Consider the following 20,625-nt stretch of genomic DNA (forward strand, 5'->3'; position numbering starts at 1 on the left):
CACTGCTCAAAATCCATTACTAATTCATCACCCCCTCACATTCAATGTACAAATTCTCTGGCATCCAATGCCCAAGTATGGTCCAAACTATCTTACTGGCCATGTTTGAAAGTATTTCTCCACACTCGATGGGACAATTTGGGGGGGGGGGGGTAAATGAAAAGAACATAAACTTTAAGTCAGACATACTTCGTTTTAAATTCCAATCTGCTACTAGTAACTTGGATAAGTTCCTAAACCAATAGGAGTCTCAGTTTCCACAACTAAAAAAAAAAATAAAAAAGCAAAAATAAAGATAATGACAACTAACTAATATGACCATTTAGGAGATTAAATGTAATTATGTATAAATTACAGTAGTATGATATTTTTGTTAGCTCCTAAACCCCCTACTGTACCTGGTTTATCCCTTTTATGAGCCTGGAGATAAGAAAGATTTTTTTATTTTGTTTTCTCTTTGGTTTTATGATTATGTTCTGTTATATTTTTGTCTTTTTTTGTATGTAGTTTCTCCTGGCTGTGTTCTAAGCCAAGGGTTGACAAACTATTGCCCACTGGTCAAGTACAGCCTGCCTTAGGTTTAACCCAGACACACCCATTTATTTAAGTATTGTCTATGGCTGCTTTCATGCTAGAATAGCAAAGTTGAGTAGTTGTGACAGACACCATACATCCTACAAAGCTTAAAATATTTGCTAGGCTCTCTTCCTTTCCTCATTATATATTCTCTCCCTAGGTGTGGTGGTTTTAAAATATGTCCTCAAATTCTTCAATAAAACTCACTTCAAAAGGTGAAGCCCAATCCCCTCCCCGACTTTAATATGGACTGGACTTAGTGACTTGCTTATAACAAATATAGTGTGGCAGAAGTGACAGCATGTGACTACTTGGAAAGTCTTAAGAGGCACTGTAGCTTCCATCATGCTCTTCAGGGTCACCATTTCTGGAGGAAGTCAACCACCGTATCACAAAGACACTCATTCATCCTAGGGCGAGCCCCAGCTAGAGAAGAACTGAGGCCCACTGCCAACAGCCACCACTCTATGTGAGCCACCTTAGAAGGTGTTGCTCCAGGCTCCTGCAGCCTTCACATGAACTTGCTGACTGCAGCTCCAATTTTCATATTGACTACAAACACCACAAGAGACCACAAGCCAGACCTCCTGGCAAAGCAACTCCCCAGCACCTGATCCACAGAAACTGCAAGGATACTAAATATTTATTGTTGTTTTAAGCCAGTAAGTTGGGATTAATTTTTTTATACAGAAATAGATAACGAATGCACCAATCTTCCACAAGCCAAAGACTTTCAAATGTACAACCACAGCCTGGACCTCTCCTATGAACTCAAGCCTTTGTATGTAACTGCCTATTCCACATCTCTTCTTAGATATCTCAAAAGTATTTAAAACCCCAAACATGCAAGCTTGTGGTTTCTTCCCATTCAAGTATGATCTTCCTCCAATATTCTCTATCTCAGTAAATGACATGATGAATTTCTTTGTCTGGCATCTATTACTTATGAGAGGTCTGCTGTCAAAGCAACATTCTTTGAAGGTAAGCTGTCTTTCCCTCCACTAGCTTTTGAGACTTTGTCTGCATCCTTGAAGCCAAAGATTGATTTGTTTTTATTTATCCTAACACTAGGTCTGATTTTTTACAGTGTGAAGACGTATACAGCTCTTTAACTCTCAGAAACTCTCAACCATTGTTTCCCTGCTTATTGACTTTTGACTATCCTCTCTATTCCCTCTGTATCAGTCAGGATCCATTCAGGAGACAGAACCCACACCAGTGACTTTAACAGGCAGAGGTTAATCTGAAAAATTATTAATCAGGCAAAAGGTAAAAAGGAGGCAGCAAGGAATGGAGCCTGCACGAGGTTATCCTCCACTAGGGTTGGGAGAACAAAGGGATGAGGTTGGGATTATTAAAATTTAAAAGCTTGGAGGAGGGAGCCTGCAGACTAAAACTACTGCCTTTGAGGAGGGTGTGCTGGCTACCTGGTACTTGGGTTCCTAAAAGGGTGCAATGAAGCTGGTTATACAAGTTTTGGAAAAACTGCAAATTGGATTAACTGTTGCCATTGGAATGAACTGCCACTACCAGGATAGGCATCAAATATCATCCCCTAATCCACTCATCTACTCTCAGAACCTAGTAGGTCAAGTTTTGGGAATATGTCAATTTCCCTCTTGCCTTCAAGCTCAGCTATATACTTTAAGCAAACCTATGTGTTTGGAGCAGATAGGGGTTATTCCCTTACCCGCTTTGTCATTTGTCAGGAGTCTCTGTCCACCTTTCTTTATCTCCACTGTCCTCACCCTAATCCATAGCATCTCCATCTCTTCCCTGGACTATCAGTATCGTCTTCTGACTTTCTACCTGCATTCATTCTAGCATATCTACCATCTTTTCTTCACCCGCAGCTGACATTTTTTGAATATCAAACTAAGAACATCATGTCTTAAGTTCCTTCCCATTGTCCTTAAAATAAAGATAGAAATCCTTCATATGTCCCACAAGGGTTCCCAAGTCCTGACCCCTGCTCACCACTCTGGTACCACCTTGCATCACGCCCCCTCTCTCTGTGTTCTCCCACCTGTAACACTTACCCTTCCTCTGAACTTGTGACACATTTATATAACTCTCCTGCTGTATTTCCTTTCTTCCTGCCATGGGCCTAGTCTTCTCAGCATATTATTGAATAGGATCAGGGGCCTCTATATTATTTTTGAATTCTAAGTGTCTGGCACAGTACCACTGTACTAATATGCAAGCCACAAATCCTTATTATTCATCGTAATGATAAGAACTTAGTGCCATTATAGTCAACATGGTAGAATTTTGCTAATTCAATTATTCCCACAAGTAGTATACAACTTTTAAAGCCTGCTTCTCTCAAGTAATTAAATGTTATAATTATCTAACACAGTATCAGGCAATGCAAAGTTTCATGGATGTTAGCCCATTATTTCTAGCCCTTTATATTTTAAATTAATGACATAGTAATTTAAAAACAAAAAAAAACAACTTTAAAATGCTTTACTTTGGCTGAAAACACAACTATCTTCAGATGGTGTTCAAAATGGTTTAAATTACCCAGATGTGGTGAACATGCAGTGAAAACTTAGAAAGGCCCTAAAGAATTCCCTAAGAATGATACATGAGCCAAGGACATGACATTCATCTTGGAGGTTCTTTCTCCCCCTGAACAAGTTTGATAAAATGCCTTTTCTTCCACTTTGACCTTAAGCACTTAGAAATCATTTGTTTTACAAAAGCCCTGTGGTCCAAGATTTTAGCAAGCAGAAGAGTGACTTCTGTCTCATATTTCTATTGCGCATGGTTTATGACTTTAGTCTAAGGGAGGGCTTTTACATAGAGGTTTTTAGATAGATTTTACTCCCGTGCCTTTGTTGGCCTCCTCCGTGCCTCTATGAAGAACAGCTCTGTGCTTTCAAAGCCGGCTTCAAGCACAGCCCCTCCATATGACCTCCATATGACAATCCAATTTCATAGCAGTGGCACACATACTTGTGCCTATCCAGGTCCCATGCTTCAGCAAACTTCTTCTCTTTGCCATTTGTATGAATCATACTGATGTTATTTTAGCACCTAAACATAATAGTATCCTATACCTTATTTTAAGAATACTTTTTAGAATTATATTTATAATTTTTTGGCCACTAGGCTGCCAGGCCTATTATAGCATGACTTACAGGGCAGACTTCTCGAAATTGAGCTTAACTTTCATCCACCATGACCATCCAGATATTCTAATTAGGTATATTTAGGATGCTAATAGCCAATGCTTTGCCAGAAAGCTATAAACATTGGCATGAATTTTATGTTTTCACTTGATATCAAGAGCGTTTCCATTAATAGTGATCCCAGGCCCTCCTTGTCAGCATACAAAATACATCAACAGGCCTTGTCATGAATTTTCCAGATGTTTGTGGAAGCAAGGAAGTTTTTTCAAATTGGAGTGAACAAATATCTCATGAAGAAACCATTATTTGGTATAAGATCATTATGTAAACCATAATAAAGTCTCAAATTTTATGCTGCATACAACATTTATTACAAGGGAACTTTACACATTTATAAAATTATTTACTAGTGACATAAATTTATGAAGAAAGATATGTCATATTGTTTTGCCCTCAATTCTTTTGAAATCTGTTAAGTTGTGTCTATTTTTCTAAGGAAACTACTTTCCATTCTAGCATTTTACTACACATGCACTATTTTTTCATAGAACAAGGTGATGTTCATTTGCCAGCCCCAAACATACACTTAACTGCTGTCACTGACCAAACAGATATTTTGCAGACCTACAAAAAAAGGTTCTTTTGTAAAAATTGATCTAAATACCTTATACTTTGTTTTAAGGATGTGAAAGTGTGGTTAACTCTGGTCCAGATAAACATTTTCCACATCAACCTAGGGTATCATCATACTTACTTCATATAAAACCAAGCCTCCAAAACATGTTTTTCAATGACCATCAACACTTTATATTTAGCTAATGGACACATCTACTTTAATTTTTCTAAGACTTTTCAATGAATAATGAAAGAGGAGTCTCAGTAACACTACATTTAAAAATAGTTTAGGGGCTCCTGGGTGGCTCAGTTGGTTAAGCCTCTGCCTTTGGCTCAGGTCATAATCCCCTGCTCAGCAGGGAGTCTGCTTCTCCCTCTCCCCCTGCTCCTGTTCTCTGTCCCTCTCTCTCTCTCATATAAATAAAACTTTTAAAAGAAAAGTTAATTCTATATTTGTGAAAAAGGTTATTAAAAGTAACCTTTTTGATAATGTTACGTTATTATATATAATTATTACATATAATATATATTCTCATATATTATATATATTATATTATGTATAACACATGTTATACATAATTATATATTATATATTATAATAGTATAACCTTAAAAATAGATGTTACTTCAATAAAAATTAAATTCTATCAAATTCAGCCTGAAAAGTGAAAGCTAAAATAAGGAAAGCAGGGGCTTAACTGGAAGGTTCATTGCTGTGATGTTAGTGGCCAAATCAGGTGCCCGGAGAGTGATGAAAATGATGTCTCTCTCAAACTCTCTCTCTCTCTCTCACACACACACACACACACACACACGAGTTAGGCCTCCTTTCTTTATGTCATCCATCCCCTAGAAATGTTTCATCAATGCTCCCTCGGAATCCTCTGGGCATTAAAGGAACTACCATATAAACCAGCAATCCCACTTCTGGTTACATGTATTCAAAGGAAATGAAAACAGGTATCTACATTCCCATGTTCACTACCAGCATTATTCTCCATAGCCAAGATATAGAAACAACCTGTGTCCATCAGTGGATGAGTGGATACAGAAGATGTGATGGATATATATACCCTTCTTTACTCATGGCTGAATAACATATATATGTGAATATTATATATTATATATCCTATATAGTGAATATTATACATGTGAAAATTATGTATCTGTGAATGTTATTTATTCAGCCATGAGAAAGAAGGAAATCCTGCCTTTGCAATAACATGGATGGAACTTGAGAACATTATACCAAGTGAGACAAGTTAGACAAAGACAAATACTGTACGATATCACTTATATGTGGAATCTAAAAAAGCTGAACATTGAAACAGAGTAGAATGGTGGTTACCAGGGGCTGGGGGAGTAGGGTAATTAGGGAGATGTTTTTTAAGGATACAAACTTACGACTAGAAGATGAATAAATTCTGGAGGTCTAACGCAGAACGAAGTAATTAGTGAATAATACTGTATTATAAATTTCAAGTTGCTAAGAGTCTAGATATTAAAAGTTCTCACCACAAAAAAGAAATGACCATTATGTGATGAGATAGAGCTGTTAGCTAAGCTATAGTGGTAATCATATTACAATATATAAATGTATCAGATCAACATGCTATACACATGCTTAACCTTAAGCAATGTTACATATCAATTAGATCTCAAATTTTTTAAAAAAGAAAGAAAAGTCAAGGTCACCTATTACTATCAAGTCCTGAAACCAGGTAGTCATCAGCCTTAGAAATGATTCTTATCAAAAACCAGTAGCTTCAACATCCTTTATGAAGCCTTTCTTGACTCTCCTGGATACACTTGCACACTCCCTTCTTGTGTCCCCATTGTATCCCAAAGAAACCACTGTCAGGCCATCTATGACACCTTCCTTCATGTATTTGTGTACCTGTCTGTTTCCTCTACTGGGGAGGATGACAAAGCCTGTGATCCCTGGAATACATTTCTCTCTAGCACTTCACACAATATCTAGCCCCCAGTCAATGCTTAACATGTTCACTGACTAAATTCTTCTGGACATATTCAAAGAAAGAAAACACAAACTTTAATACCAGCACACTCTGTAAATAACTGGGAAACATAAGTCACAGAATGTAAGAAGCTAGAGTTATCCAATTTTGAGCACAAGTCTATCAGCCCAGTATTAGGAAGGGCTGCAAAGCACATTTTTTAACAGCAAGAGTTACCATTCAAAGGTCCCTCCCTTCTGAACCTTCACATTGTAATCACATCGATTAGCTAATCTTTGGCACCACAGAAAAGGTCATTTTTTTGTCAATATTCAGAAATTGTTGCCAGGTTATTTCAGTGTTTGGTGATTGTAATTCCTTATGAAATTTGGCTATACAATCTGTGTTTCTCGAGTTTATGTACTCTGTATTGCCAAATGTGATGCAGTCAGAAAGCACATTCCTTCATCATTTTTCTTTTACAAGAATAAAATTGGAAAAATATATTACTTGCTTTTAAGTGGAAAAACATTCCATTTTCCAGATGCTGGCTCTTCAAAAATATTATAGAACTCTTGTTGAAATTTTTAGAAGTGATCCCGTTATCATGCATTTTACACTCCTGGTCAGGTTGTCAACACTACCAATGCATTTCTATAACTACCTACATATGCCCATTTCCTTGCGAGAAGAGAGGCAGAATGATACTAACTCTCCTAAGTTTCACATGCATTTGAATTTTTATATGTCAAGTCTCAGACTGTCAAAACTTGAAGCATAGGGGCGCCTGGGTGGCTCAGTCGTTAAGCATCTGCCTTCGGCTCAGGTCATGATCCCAGGGTCCTGGGATCGAGCCCCGCCATCGGGCTCCCTGCTCAGCAGGGAGTCTGCTTCTCCCTCTCCCACTCCCCCTGCTTGTGTTCCCTCTCTCGCTGTGTCTATGTCAAATAAATAAATAAAATCTTAAAAAAAAAAAAAAAAAACTTGAAGCATAGACATTTTTTTCTTGGAACACCAACCCTCCTAAAATACTACCTTTAAATCAACTTTTTAAAGAACCATAACTACTTCCTCAATCTTCAGGCACTCTTTTCCAACAGTATATAGGTATTCACAGACAAGAAATGACGGTGATATTGTTTTTAGATAAATTTAGCTTGGGAATAAGGAAAATATGATCTAATAGAAGAAACCTCCGGACAAGCTGAAGATAGTGAATGATATGGGAATTGAGAAACCTATTGCCATGGATTCTTCCTTTAAATAGAGGCCTTGTAAAACACATTTGGTTCATACTCCTAACAAAAACGTGAAACAAATCTACTTTTCCATCCCAACTGGGTTTCCTCCAAACATGCTGCCTTCTCCCTAATGAGTTGGAATCGTGTGCACCATAAAGCAGCACAATGCATCCTGAAATGCTGACATTTCATTTTTAATTGAAATGAAACAGAAATAGTTCCACTAAGGAACAAGAGAGTAAAGCTGGCTTTTGATAGAAATTAATAGGGGAGAGACTGAAAATACTTCTCTCCATCATAAAGTAGTCCACTGTCGAAGGCTGCCAGTCCTTGTGCCTGAGATTATCTCCAGGATTACATTTGGTGAAAAGAACATGTCTTATGAAGGTAGAATGAGAAATCATATTTAAATGGACATATTTAAGAAAGAAATGAAAAACACTTATTTCTTTTTTAAAAAAGAAATCACAGGAATATAAAGTTCAAGGAAAAAACGGTTTAATTTTAGTATGAAAACAAAAGATAACAAGTATAAAAGAGTTCATGTCATTAACAAAAATATCTGCAAAAACAAATCAGGAAATACATGCTTTGGGAGGTAAGATAAATTTATATTACTGGGGCTGATTTCCACTACCAGTGAGGCAAATTTCTTTTAAAAACAGGTTTATAGCAATATCTATGGCAGTAGTAACTGTAGAAGCTGTAGTTTGAGTAATAGCAATAATATTAATGAAGATTAACATTTTTATATTTATATATGGATTATGAAATATTTTTACAAGAATTTTTAATATTTGATCCTCGGAGAAGTATTATGAAAACTAGCTTTCAGAATACAATACTTATTCTCCAAAAAAAACAGACTTCAAAGATAAAAAGTGAGCATTTTAATGAAAACACTTATCTTTATGGTCGAATTTTCTAGAAATAATCTGTAGTATCTTGTACAAAATGTTGGCTTTCTTGTATGAGTCACTTCAAGACATTATTAAGTGAGGACTGGATGAATAAGGGGGGACGTTTGACACTGAGGAGTTCATAGGCCAATGCTGCAGACAGGTACTTAAAGAGATAAATGACACTATGATATGATACCTGCTATAACAGAGATAGGAACAAAGTACTTTGAGAGCACAGAGGAGCAAGGAAATAATTCTGCCTGGGGGAATCCAAGAAGGCTGCACTGAGCAGGGTACAACTGAGCCAGTAATTATCAATGAGGAGTTCACAAGGTGGAAGAGAGCAAGAGGGCATCAAAGGCAACAGAAACTCCATAGACAGTCAATGCAGGACATAAAAAAGGGCATTAAGTTTGCCTCCTCTTAAGTGCAAAGAATACCAGAAAATGAGGCTAGAAACATGGTGTGGAGATCAGGGGTCTGCAAATTACAGCCCACAGGGCTCAAGAACTAAGAATAGTTTTTATTTTGAAAAAAAATGGTACAAAAAAATCAAAAAGAAAATACCTCATAACAAGTGAGCATTATATGAAATTCTGATTCCACTGCCTATAAATAAAGTTTTATTGGAACACAGGCATGCTCAGTCATTTATGTATTGTCTCTGGCCACTATCATAACTACAACCCCAGAGCTGAGTATTTCGACAGAGACTGTGTGGCCTACAAAGCCCAAACTCAGTGTGCTAATTCCTGAACTAGATAACGTGGACTTTGTGTAGAGTTGGATATATAAAACTTGCGCTCCCAGGAGAGGTGCGGGGAGGAAGAATATTGGAGTCCTTAGCATACAGTTGGTAATAGAAGCCACGGGTTCAGATGAGATTGCCTAACATGAAATCTGTGGAACTCTGACCACTTCAGGGGAGACAGATGAGAGGGAGGTTTTGGAGAAGAGAATGAAGAGCAACCATGTAAAAGAGACACAATATGGTGGGGACTGGAGTCTCATTTTTTTACATAGAGAAAGTGTTTCATATCCTGTTGGTTGCCCAAGTCTGACAGATGACCTCCTCTAAGTACCTCCTTGAATCCAGCTTTTCTCCATTCTCACTGTCAGTGCGTTCGTTCGCTTCACACCTAGGCTCCTGTTATCTGATCCTCTTATTCTCCTGCCCATAGGCTAACCCAACATAATTGGCCATATTGATGCCAAAGTGGTCTTTTTAAAAATTGATGCCAGTGATATTTCTAAAATATTTATTCATATTTAAACATATTTAATCATAGCAGTCCAGTGTTTAAAATTTATCAGAGACTTTATTCACTTATTTAATATATATAATTTAGCTATTGATGTATAACAACTGAACACAAAACTTAGCAGGTTAAAGTAGCAAACATGTATCTGCCAATTTCTGTGACTCAGGAATGTGGCCATGGCTTTTCTGGGTTCCTCAATCTCAGGGTCTCTTATGAGGCTATAAAGGTGTCAGCATGAGCTGAAGCCATCTTAAGGATCAACCATGGAAAAGCTACCTCCAAGCTCCCTAACATGGCTGTTGTCAGGCCTCAGGTCCTCAGTGGTTGTTGGTGGAGACATTAGTTCTTTGAACTCTACATAGGGCTGATCACAACATGGCAGCTTGATTCCCCTAGAGAAAGATACCTGAGAGAGAGAGATGAGATAAAGGGAGAGAGAAAGGAGAAAGGGTGTTGGGGTGGTTCTATGACCAGTGGATTCCATGCACTTGAGCTCACTGCCCTACTTTTGTTATGAAATAAGTTCCTTGGAGAGAAGTAACATTATATGGAATACGGTCAATAAGATGTTATATTTTCAGATGATTGTGCCAGTAAAAGCATTATAGGCAGGAAAGAGATATCCATAGCCACTGAAGTCAAATTGTTGCCCCTCCAAAATGGAAGGAATTCAATGTTATTAACTTGTCTCTAGGTAGCTAGAGTAATGGTGCCATACCAAGGGTCAATATTGGTCTTTTATTGGCAGATAAGGCACTCGGCAGTGGTAGAAGCCAAGTCATCCTTGCTTAAGGGAAGATAAGCTCATGCATAGCCTTCCCCAGTGCTACCACAGATGCTTCATACCTAGGCCCACTGATCAAGCACTGGAATAACAGGGACAAGATAGAGGATGATTGACATCCATAGAATATATTACCTTGTCCTTCTGACAACTGAGAGACTCCTCTACAGTGGATGCCCCTTGGTGAGCTTTTACATGTGACACAAATTATCTTTACATTCTGTGCCCACTCCAAAAAAAAACATCCACATTCCTCTTCTCCAGACCTACTTGTTGCCAATCTTCAGTCCTGTTCTTTCCAAGTCCTTGACCCACACCCGTCAAACTGTTACCTGCTGACTATGAATTAATATATAGCCATCCTTCCGGACTACTGTTAGTACAACCAAGTGGACTACTTGAAGTTCCACCCACCTGAAGAATTTCTCTCACATCATTATCTTTCAAAAACATTCCAGATTGTATTGTAACGTTACAGCAGTACACTTCTGATTAGTGCCAAGATATCATGTAGAACCATGTTTTTATGAACTAAACTGTGTCCTCCCCAAAATTCATATGCTGAAGCCCTAACCCCCAATGTGACCATATTTGAAGATAGAAATACAAGGAAGTAATACAAGCTAAATGAAGTCATACGGATGGGGCTTTCATCTGATAGGACTAGTGTCCTTATAAGAGTGTATTGGGCAAAATTCTCCAGATAAAAATCAATATAAAGAGATTTATTACAAGAGATTGTCTCATGTGATATGGAATTTAAGAAGTTCCAAGATCTGCAATCAGCACAAGATCTGCAGTCAGCATGCTGGACACTGGAGACCCAGGAGAGCTGATGGAATAGTTTAGTCTGAGTCTAAAGGCCTGAGCACCAGGAGAGCCAGTTCTGTAAGTTCTAGTCTAAAAGCCAGCAGGTTTGAGACCCAGGAGAAGCTGATGTATTAGTGTAAGAAATCAGGTGAAAGATCCCAGCTCAAGGCAGTCAGGCAGAAGGTGTTGCCTCTCACTTGGGAGGGCAATCTACTTCACTCAGTCTATGGATTCAAATGCTAATCTCATCTGAAAACACCCTCACCGAAACACCTGGAATAATGTTTGACCAATACCTGGGCACCCCCCATGGCCCAGTCAGGTTGACACATAAAATTAACTATCACAGAGGAAGAGACACCAGACATCTCTGTCTGTGTCTGTCCTTGTCTCTATCTCTGCACGTGCACACAAGAAAGGCCATAAAAGGACACAGTGAGAAGGCAGCTGTCTGTAAGCTAGGAATAGAGGCCTTACCAGACACCAACCCTAATGGCCCTTTGATCTTGCACTTCCAGCCTCCAGAACTGTGAGAAAATAAATTTCTGTTCTTTAAGCCACCCAATCTGTGCTATTCTGTGATGGCAGCCTGAACAGACTAATACATACGTAAATCAGGACCAAGATTTTACTCCTCAGTCAACTTATCATAAGAAATTCCCCAGTGAGGCCATAGGAGTGAATTGAGGTAGTGAGGTAATGCAGTATCAGTAGGAGTTAGAAAAGTCTGTGCCACCTGCTCATTCAACTCACTTGAGTCTTCAGAGCTTGCTGGAGATAGTGTCTCCTCCAACATTTCCATAGGATGATGGATTGCTAGTGTACATACCCAGTGTTAAACCTTGATGGGTCAGACAACACTCAGTTCATGCTGGCCAGGTCATACTGCACAGTCATTCAGTGGCTCATGGTTACTCTATCTGGGCCCAGTAACAAGTAAAGAGCTATTTTTCAAAAAGAGAATAGATGTGTGCAGAGAGAGTTTAGGGGCACCTGGGTGGTTTCTCAGTTAAACGTCCATCCAACTCTTGATTTCTGCTCAGGTCATAATCTCAGGGTTGTTGGATCCAGCCCCCCATCAGGCTCCCGGCTCAGTGCGGAGTCTGCTTGCAATTCTCTCTCTTCCCTCTCCCTCTGCCCCTCTTCCTGCTCACGCGCGCTCTCTAAATAAATGAATGAATGAATGAATAACTGAATAAATAAAATCTTTAAAAAAAAACAAGAGAGTTTAGGGTTCCAAAATTAGATTGTGGTGATGGTTGCACAATCCTGTGAATATACTAAAAAACACTGAACACCTTAATGTGTGAATTGTGTGGTATATAAATTATATCTAAGAAGAACCTATGAAGAACCACTGGGGCACCTGGGTGGCTCAGTAGGTTAAGCATCTGCCTTTGGCTCAGGTCATCATCCCAGGGCTGGGATCAAGCCTCACATTGGGCTCCCTGCTCAGTGGGGAGTCTGCTTCTCCCTCTCCCCGCTGGTGATCTCTCTCGTTCTCTCTCTCTCAAATAAATAAATAAATAAATTTTAAGAAATGAAGAACCATAAATCATCTCTCCCTCAACCCCCCAAAAAAGAATAGGGCTTAGGGGTCTGCACCGTAATTCCCCTACTGGGGCTTACCAGAGGCTCCTAATAGCATCCCTACCTGCCACAGATCACTGAGTATCCTTGAACTGCTGGGTCATAATGGAACCAAGAGGCAGAGCAGTCTGCTATACAAGTGGACCTTCTGCAAGGCTCAGGCCCACAGAACTGGAAACCATGCCTCCTGAGTGCTGCCTGGAGATACTGATACCTTAGGATCTCGGAGGATATGCTCCAGAGAGCTGGCACCCAAACCTCTGAAGTGGACCAGTGCCCAACTGTTCCTGATACCACTGAATGGGCACAATGAAGCTGATTCTGAGAATGCCAACAAATAGCTGGAGACTGGAGCCAACCATCCCTGCCCGAGTGAAGGGCCTTGGTGAAGTATCACTGACAAGGAGAGTAAGGAAACAGGGAAGAGTAAGTCCCTTCTGCCCAACTCCAGCCTTCTGGTCTCTCTTGTATACTCCCTATTGACAAGAACCTAGAAGGGAACCAGCAATCAAGGGAGAAATGTTGTTTCCAGAGTCCAGACTCCAGCATCACTGAGCAGAAAAAAGAAGGATGTTTTTCTATTTCTCCCATTAGACCCTTACCTCCCTCTCCCCCATCCTCCCCCCGAAGGATTGTGACTATGCCTATTTATCTGTGTAAGGTACTTTGAGCAGTGTCTGATAAAATGTATTTAGTAATGAATGAACTAAGAAAGAAAGGAGCAAGGGAAAGGAAGAAGTGAAAAGAAGGTGGTATTTCAGGATATGAAGAACCTCAGGGTGGATAGATCAGATAGACACTGAGGAGAGGTCAGAATCAGCCAGCATGAAGTCAATGGTAATACCACCAAGCAGGAAGGAAGTAGAAGAGGGGATTGTGGAGGTTGATGGCTCTTCCAAAGAGGTGGGTGGAAGCAGATGTTAAGAACATAGCTGGAGGGGAGCACTGTGTGACAGAAAAATTGGTTTGTCTGCTTGTTTCCAGAATGTGTAAACTTGTACAGGTTTACAAGTTGAGTGAAACAAAAGGAGGAAAATTTGAACTTGTGGACAAAAGGAGGGATAAGTGATAAATGGATACAGCTGTTCTTTTTTTCTTCTTCTTTTGAGTCGTTCCAACACTTCTACCTGGAGACCTTAAATGACTTTGCTGGGTACTTCAGATACAGGTTTCATGTTCCTTAGATTTGACCAAAATAATATGGGGTATATTTTAAGGATTGACACCAGATGCTCTGATTCTTCAAAAACACTTAGGCCTGTACAACTTCTTAGAGGCCACCAGGCACTTAGGGAGATGCCCACTGGGAAGAATGCAGCTGTGTATTCTTTATAGTGAGACAATTTTCCAAGATGACTAAATAATCTAACTTGTGGTAAAGACTATTGATCCTTCATAGAGGTTTCTCACATATGATTACCTCTATAAATTTGCCTAGAAAATTTTAAGGAAAATCAAGAGTGCCAATTAACTCAAAAAATTGTAAAATGAATGACAAAAATAGTAACAATCCATACACAAAAAAAACGCTTTATTCTTTTCTCTGATACTCCATTAAAATTTCACCAAATTAATATCTAAGTTACCTCATGAAAGCAATTTAATGAGTCCTTTGGATAATTCTAATAAAAATAAGAAATCGATTATCTCAGTCTCAAATTTGCCACAATTAAAGGGAAACCCTTTTTTGAATTGGACTGTTTCTCCCTAAAGAATCTTCTTCTTATAACGAAGGATATTGCAATATGCTCTAAATAGATGTTTAAAATCTCTCTCATAAGTTCTGGAAATCTCTCTCATTGAGACAGTCCCAGCTTGACAACCCTGCAATAACCATTAAATATTAAAATAACATTAAAGAGCAACTGCTCAGCTCATGGATTTAGCTGCAAAACTCCGTTTCACACTAATGGGACTCACATAGCTAAATCCCCATGTGCTGTACTGAAAATTTACCCCCAAGGATCCAAGGATCAGACACAGTCAAGAAAATGATAAATTCACTCTCAAAAAAATAATTGATCCACTACCAAACAAATTATTATTATGAAATTTCAATCACATAATCATTCTAAAGATCAGACTGTCTAGGATTTAACAGCATCCAATTTTGCATTCACATAATATACATTTGTGATGTAATAAAATTCATACTTCTATTGCAAGATAATTTGGATGTTGTAAAGATATTTATAAAGTTATAAAAATTGTGTCTCATTTACAAAGATCGCCTAAAGCCAAAATCTAATTCTAAATATTTTTTTATGTGCACTCTTTTTTTAATGCATAAAGTATTTTATTACTTATGAAGTATTTTTGTTTCAGCAAACTCATTGTGTTTTTAAAATAAAGATTTCAAATAATGTGTGTTCAATTGGTGGTTATGACCTAAAAGATTAAAAAGTGATTATGCTCAAAGTGAACAAGCTTTAAATATGTTTTTATACTACCACCATAATGCTTAAGCTTAAGAACTACTTTTTGTTGTTGTTTATATATGTTTAAAGTAAAAGGGAGAAAAAAGGTAGTGTAAATAACCAAGAGTGTTAATATTTAAAGTTATATGGAGCTCTTATTTTCTCCAAAAGTATCATTTGAAGAAATTATGGGAATTTTTACTCAGTTGTACCACACTACATTAATAACCATCCATGTTCACTATCCTGGAAGCTGTTGCAAACTATTGAAAAGACACTGTGTTTAACAGAATGTTAAATTTTAGCTTACCCAAAATTTAGCTTAACCAAATATCAAACTAAGACCCATCAGTTGAATTCTCAAAGTCACAACTTTATCAGCTATAAAATGAATATGGACTTGGGGATCTCTTAAACCTGCCAGTGCATGATTTTCTTTTGTGACAGCTAATTTGGTTTATAGTGAGTCTGGTTAGATTTTCCCATTTCCCCACCCTCATCCTCACCCCAACACACACACACACTCCAATATAAAAAGGGAAAAGAAAATTTAAAATCTTATATAGAACTATGGTATAAGTGGGTCTGTAATGTTTTGTGAAATTCCTATTTGTGAATGTCAAAGTATTTACCAGAATTGAGAGAAGACTAGAGAACGAGAAAGAGGGGTAGTATTGTTTTGTGGAGAAAACACCTGGATGGAAAATCTGGAGACTCAGTTACACCACTACCAACTCCATTATCTTGGGCAGATGACTTCATATCTCCAAACTGCACTTTACTTCTTTGAAGAATATGGATATTGGAGGATATTGGGTAAAATGGTCATGAAGTGCACATCCAACTCTGAAATTGGATGCTTCTAACTAAAATATCACCATTAAGACAAACCAAACAAAGTAGTTACTCTTAAGTCTACAGAAAAGAAGAGTATGTGTGTGTGTGTGTGTGTGTGTGTGTGTGTGTGTATGCACGCGCACGTGTGTGATGACAGGTCAAGGCAGGGAGTAAGATAAATGTGGATCATTTTGCAAATTCAACAGTGGTACGAGAACTGGGAGTATCTTTAAAGATTAATGATCTCCTAATCTTTATTGAGCACTTCTATGTGTCAGGTACAAAGCTAACAGCACTGCAGATACTGTCATTTAATCCTCACTATGAATCCTCTAATGATCTACTACAATTGTCCCCATATTGTCGATGAGAAAACAAAGGCCTAGAGACTCTGGAGTCCCATAGCTATTGTTACTAATGAAAAAACATAAAATAGAGACCAAGTCATATCCCTGGAAGGGTCATCTTTTAGAGTCAACATTATAGAGGATGAAGCTCTGATTTCTTTGTTGTTGTTTTTAAATTTTTTTTTTTTTTTAAGATTTTATTTATTTGAGAGAGAGAGCATGAGAGGGAGGAGGGTCAGAGGGAGAAGCAGACTCCCCGCTGAGCAGGGAGCCCGATGTGGGACTCGATCCTGGGACTCCAGGATCATGACCTGAGCTGAAGGCAGTCGCTTAACCAACTGAGCCACCCAGGCGCCCTGTTGTTGTTTTTAAAGATTGTGTTTATTTATTTGAGAAAGAGAGAGAGCATCAGGGGCGGGGCAGGGAGACAAGCAGGCTCCCTACTGAGCAAGGAGCATGACAGAGGCCTCAATCCCAGGACCCTGGGATCATGACTTGAGCTGAAGACGCCCAACCAACTGAGCCACTCAGGCGCCCCCAGCAGGTTCTCTGAATTGAGAAGACAGAATTGAAACTCTGGGAAGAACAAGGCAAATTGAGTTGACAAGACAGAGGACCAGCTAGGACTCCAGAGAACTGCAGAGGGACATACTTGAATATTTATCAAAGTACTGATTAACAGATGATGTGATGGATCTACCTGAGGCCCAGGAAATAACCACCTGAAAAAATTAGAGGGAACATTACTCAGTGCTCACACTGGGCTGGGAATTGTGCCCATAATCAAAAGGAAAGCTTCTTGACATTGGTCTTGGCAATGATTTCCTGGATAGGACACCAAAGCACAAACCAAAAAAGCAAAAATAGACCAGTAGGACTATATCAAACTGAAAAGCTTTTGCACAGCAAAGGAAACAACAGAGTGAAAGGGCAACCCATGGAATGAGAGAAAATATTTGCAAACCATATATCTGATAAAGGGTTGATAATCAAAATATGTAAGGAACCTGCAACTCAATAGCAAAACAAACAAACCAAAAAACCCACAGAAAAAATCCTGATTGGACTACAGACAAAGGACTTATATAGACATTTCTCTAAAGACATACAAATGGCCAATGGTTATGTGAAAAGATGTCAAACATCACAAATCATCAGAGAAATGCAAATCAAAACCATAATAAAGTATCACCTCAAATCTGTTAGGATTGCTATTATTAAAAAAAAAAAAGATAAGTTTTGTCAACTATGTGGAAAAATCAGAACCCTTGTACCCTGTTGGTAGGAATATAAAATGGTGCAGCTATTATGGAAAACAGTTTGGTGGTTCTTCAAAAAATTAAAAATAGGACTACCATATGATCCAGCAATCCCAATTCTGGGTATATATCCAAAAGAACTGAAATTAGATCTTGAAGTGATATCTGCATTCTCATGTTCACTGAAGCATTATTCACAATAGCCAAGACATGGAAACAAATTAAATGTCCACCAACAGATGAATGGATCAAGAAAATGTGGTGTATACACACAATGGAATATTATTCAGCCTTAAAAAAGAAAGAAATCCTGTCGTATGTGACAAAATGGATAAACCTGGAGGACGTTATGCGAAGTGAAATAAGCCAATCACAGAAAGATAAATTCTGCATGAGGTATTTTAAATAGTCAAACTTACAGAAACAGACAGTAGAATATGGTTGCCATGGGGAGTTGTTGTTCAATGGGTATAAAATTTCAATTATGCAAGATGAATAAATTCAAGAGATGTGCTGTGTAATGTGACTATAGTTAGCAATACTGTATTGTGCACTTAAAATGTTGTTGAGGGTCTCATGATAAGTGTTCTTACCACAATTTTAAAAAAGAAAGAAAACCAAAGACCAGTATTCCTCATGAACACAGATTCTAAACTAAAATTCTAAACGAAATTTTAATACATTAAATACAACAATTATAAACTGGATAATATATCATGATAGAGTGGGGTTTCTCTCAGAAATTCAGGCCAGTTTAACATCTGAAAATCAATTAATTTAAGTCACCATATTAAAACCAAAAAAATCTTAAACTACATTCATTCTCAATCTAAACTCTCAGCAACCTAGGAATAAAAGGGAATTTCCACAATCTCATAAAGGATAATTATTTTAAAAATTAAAAAGTCTACACTGGCATCACGATTAATGCTAAAAGATCAAATACTGTCCCTCTAAAACCAGGCAGAGGGTAAAAATGTCTGGTTTTGCCATTTCCAGTGGACACCACATTTAAGGTTATGGTCAGAGCAGTAAGGCAAGAAAGGCATCAAGACTGAAGATGAAGTAGAACTGTCTTTCTGCACATACATGAAAGACCACTTCTCTAGTGAATGTGGCGGAATCTACCAGGGCTCATGACAGGTCACCAGAAAAATCACTGAGTTCAACCCCCTTGGCTGCTGCATTCATTCCCATTTCCAGGCATCTATATATACACCCGCCATCAGCAGGCATTTCCTCCTCTCTTCCATAAAAATAGGGGCAGGGGCACTGGGAGGATCTACATACTCTACATGACTTAGTAGCACCCACCTTTCTAGAAACAGTGGGCTGGTGGACAAGGTGCCCCCTGCTGCAGTAGGCACTCACTTAGCCACCATGGGGGTTTGAGCCCCAGCAGGGGTCGGTCCATGGAACAGGTTCTCCACCCCGCGCTTGATAAGGAAGGGACGTTCCTCCCGCCTCCCCGCAGGCCCGACCTTTCCGAGCACCATGCGCACCGCTACGAGCTGTTGCCGGGCCGGGAGGACACGGGCTTTCTGCCCCTTCCAGAGCTGCGACCCAAGTCCTTGGTGTACTCCCCCCAACAGTTCCCAGCCCATCCCTTCCGCCGACCCAGGCACATCTCATGCAAACGGTGGCCCTGCGTAGGAGACGCCGTCCTCGCTCTGCAAAATGGCCGCCAAGGTCTCCAACATATTCTTCCGCTCCGCCGCTCTGCCTGCCAGCCCGGGAGCCCGCGGAGTCTGGACCCCCGCCGCCCTCTCTCACCGCAGCTCTTGTTCCAAACTTGCAGACCCCGGCTTGGGCGGCCGGCTGGGCACGGGCGGCGACCCCCGGCGCAGCCACGCACCCCCTCCGCCGCCCCCGCCGCGCAGGGCCCCCACCAGCGCCCAGCCGGCCGCCCTCGCGGGTGGGCCAGTCCCGGCGGTCCCGTGGTGTGCTCCGCAAGGCTCCCGCACCCCCACACAGGGGCCCAGGCCGACCCGGATCTCCCCGCGGACGCCTCCGTCCCACAAACATCGCTCCCTCTCCGGGCGGCCCGCCACTGGGCGCCGAGGGCAAGGGGAGACCCACGGCGGCGCGAGGCCGGCCGCTCCGGATGGCAGGCGGCAGTTTCAACAGGCAAGCGAGCTGACGTACTCGGGCACCACCCGCCGGAATCTTGGCCGTTTACACGGAGCCCTTACCTGTGTTCATCCGCCACGTACACCCTCCCGGTGGTGGTTACACGTGACTCTCCAGGCGGCCTGCGTGCTTCCCCGCGCGGCGCGGCCGGTGAATCATGGGAACGCACGTTCTAAGCGCAGGGCAGGGGCCCCCTGGCCTGGGATCGCCCTCTTCCGTTCACAGGTCCATCAGAGGTCATGACTCCAACCTGAAACAACATGGATGGATTATAAAATAACAACAATGGGGGGCGCCTGCGTGGCTCAGTCATTAAGCGTCTGCTTTGGGCTCAGGTCATGATCCCAGGGTCCTGGGATCGAGCCCCGCCTAGGTCTCCCTGTCTGCGGGAAGCCTGCTTGTGTTCCCTCTCTCGTTGTGTCTCTCTCTGTCAAATAAATAAATAAAAATCTTAAAAAGAAAAAAATCAGCTGTTGATACATGAAACAACATGGATGGATTATAAAAGAATCAACAATGGGGGGCGCCTGCGTGGCTCAGTCATTAAGCGTCTGCTTTGGGCTCAGGTCATGATCCCAGGGTCCTGGGATCGAGTCCTGCGTCGGGCTCCCTGCTCTGCAGGGAGCCTGCTTCTCCCTCTCCCACTCCCCCTGCTTGTTTCCTCTCTCGCTGTGTCTCTCTCTGTCAAATAAATAAATAAAAATCTTAAAAAGAAAAAAATCAGCTGTTGATACATGAAACAACATGGATGGATTATAAA

At 40.1% G+C, this 20,625-nt stretch overlaps 1 long non-coding RNA gene across 2 annotated transcripts in view; it reads right to left on the reverse strand.

Annotated features, from left to right (window-relative positions):
• The window catches only part of LOC123852571 (uncharacterized), a 455,546-nt gene extending 435,513 nt beyond the window's left edge, over nt 1-20,033 (reverse strand). For both annotated transcript variants that reach the window (XR_010407436.1, XR_006792925.3), the window contains exon 1: nt 19,928-20,033. This is a non-coding gene — a long non-coding RNA (uncharacterized LOC123852571). The remainder of the gene's footprint in view (nt 1-19,927) is intronic.
• Between the last annotated feature and the right edge of the window lie 592 nt (nt 20,034-20,625).

The sequence above is a fragment of the Mirounga angustirostris genome, unplaced genomic scaffold (assembly GCF_029215605.1).
Source record: "Mirounga angustirostris isolate CCGP_5_RB_7025 unplaced genomic scaffold, mMirAng1.0.hap1 SCAF_14, whole genome shotgun sequence".
NCBI classification, from domain to species: Eukaryota; Metazoa; Chordata; class Mammalia; order Carnivora; family Phocidae; genus Mirounga; species Mirounga angustirostris.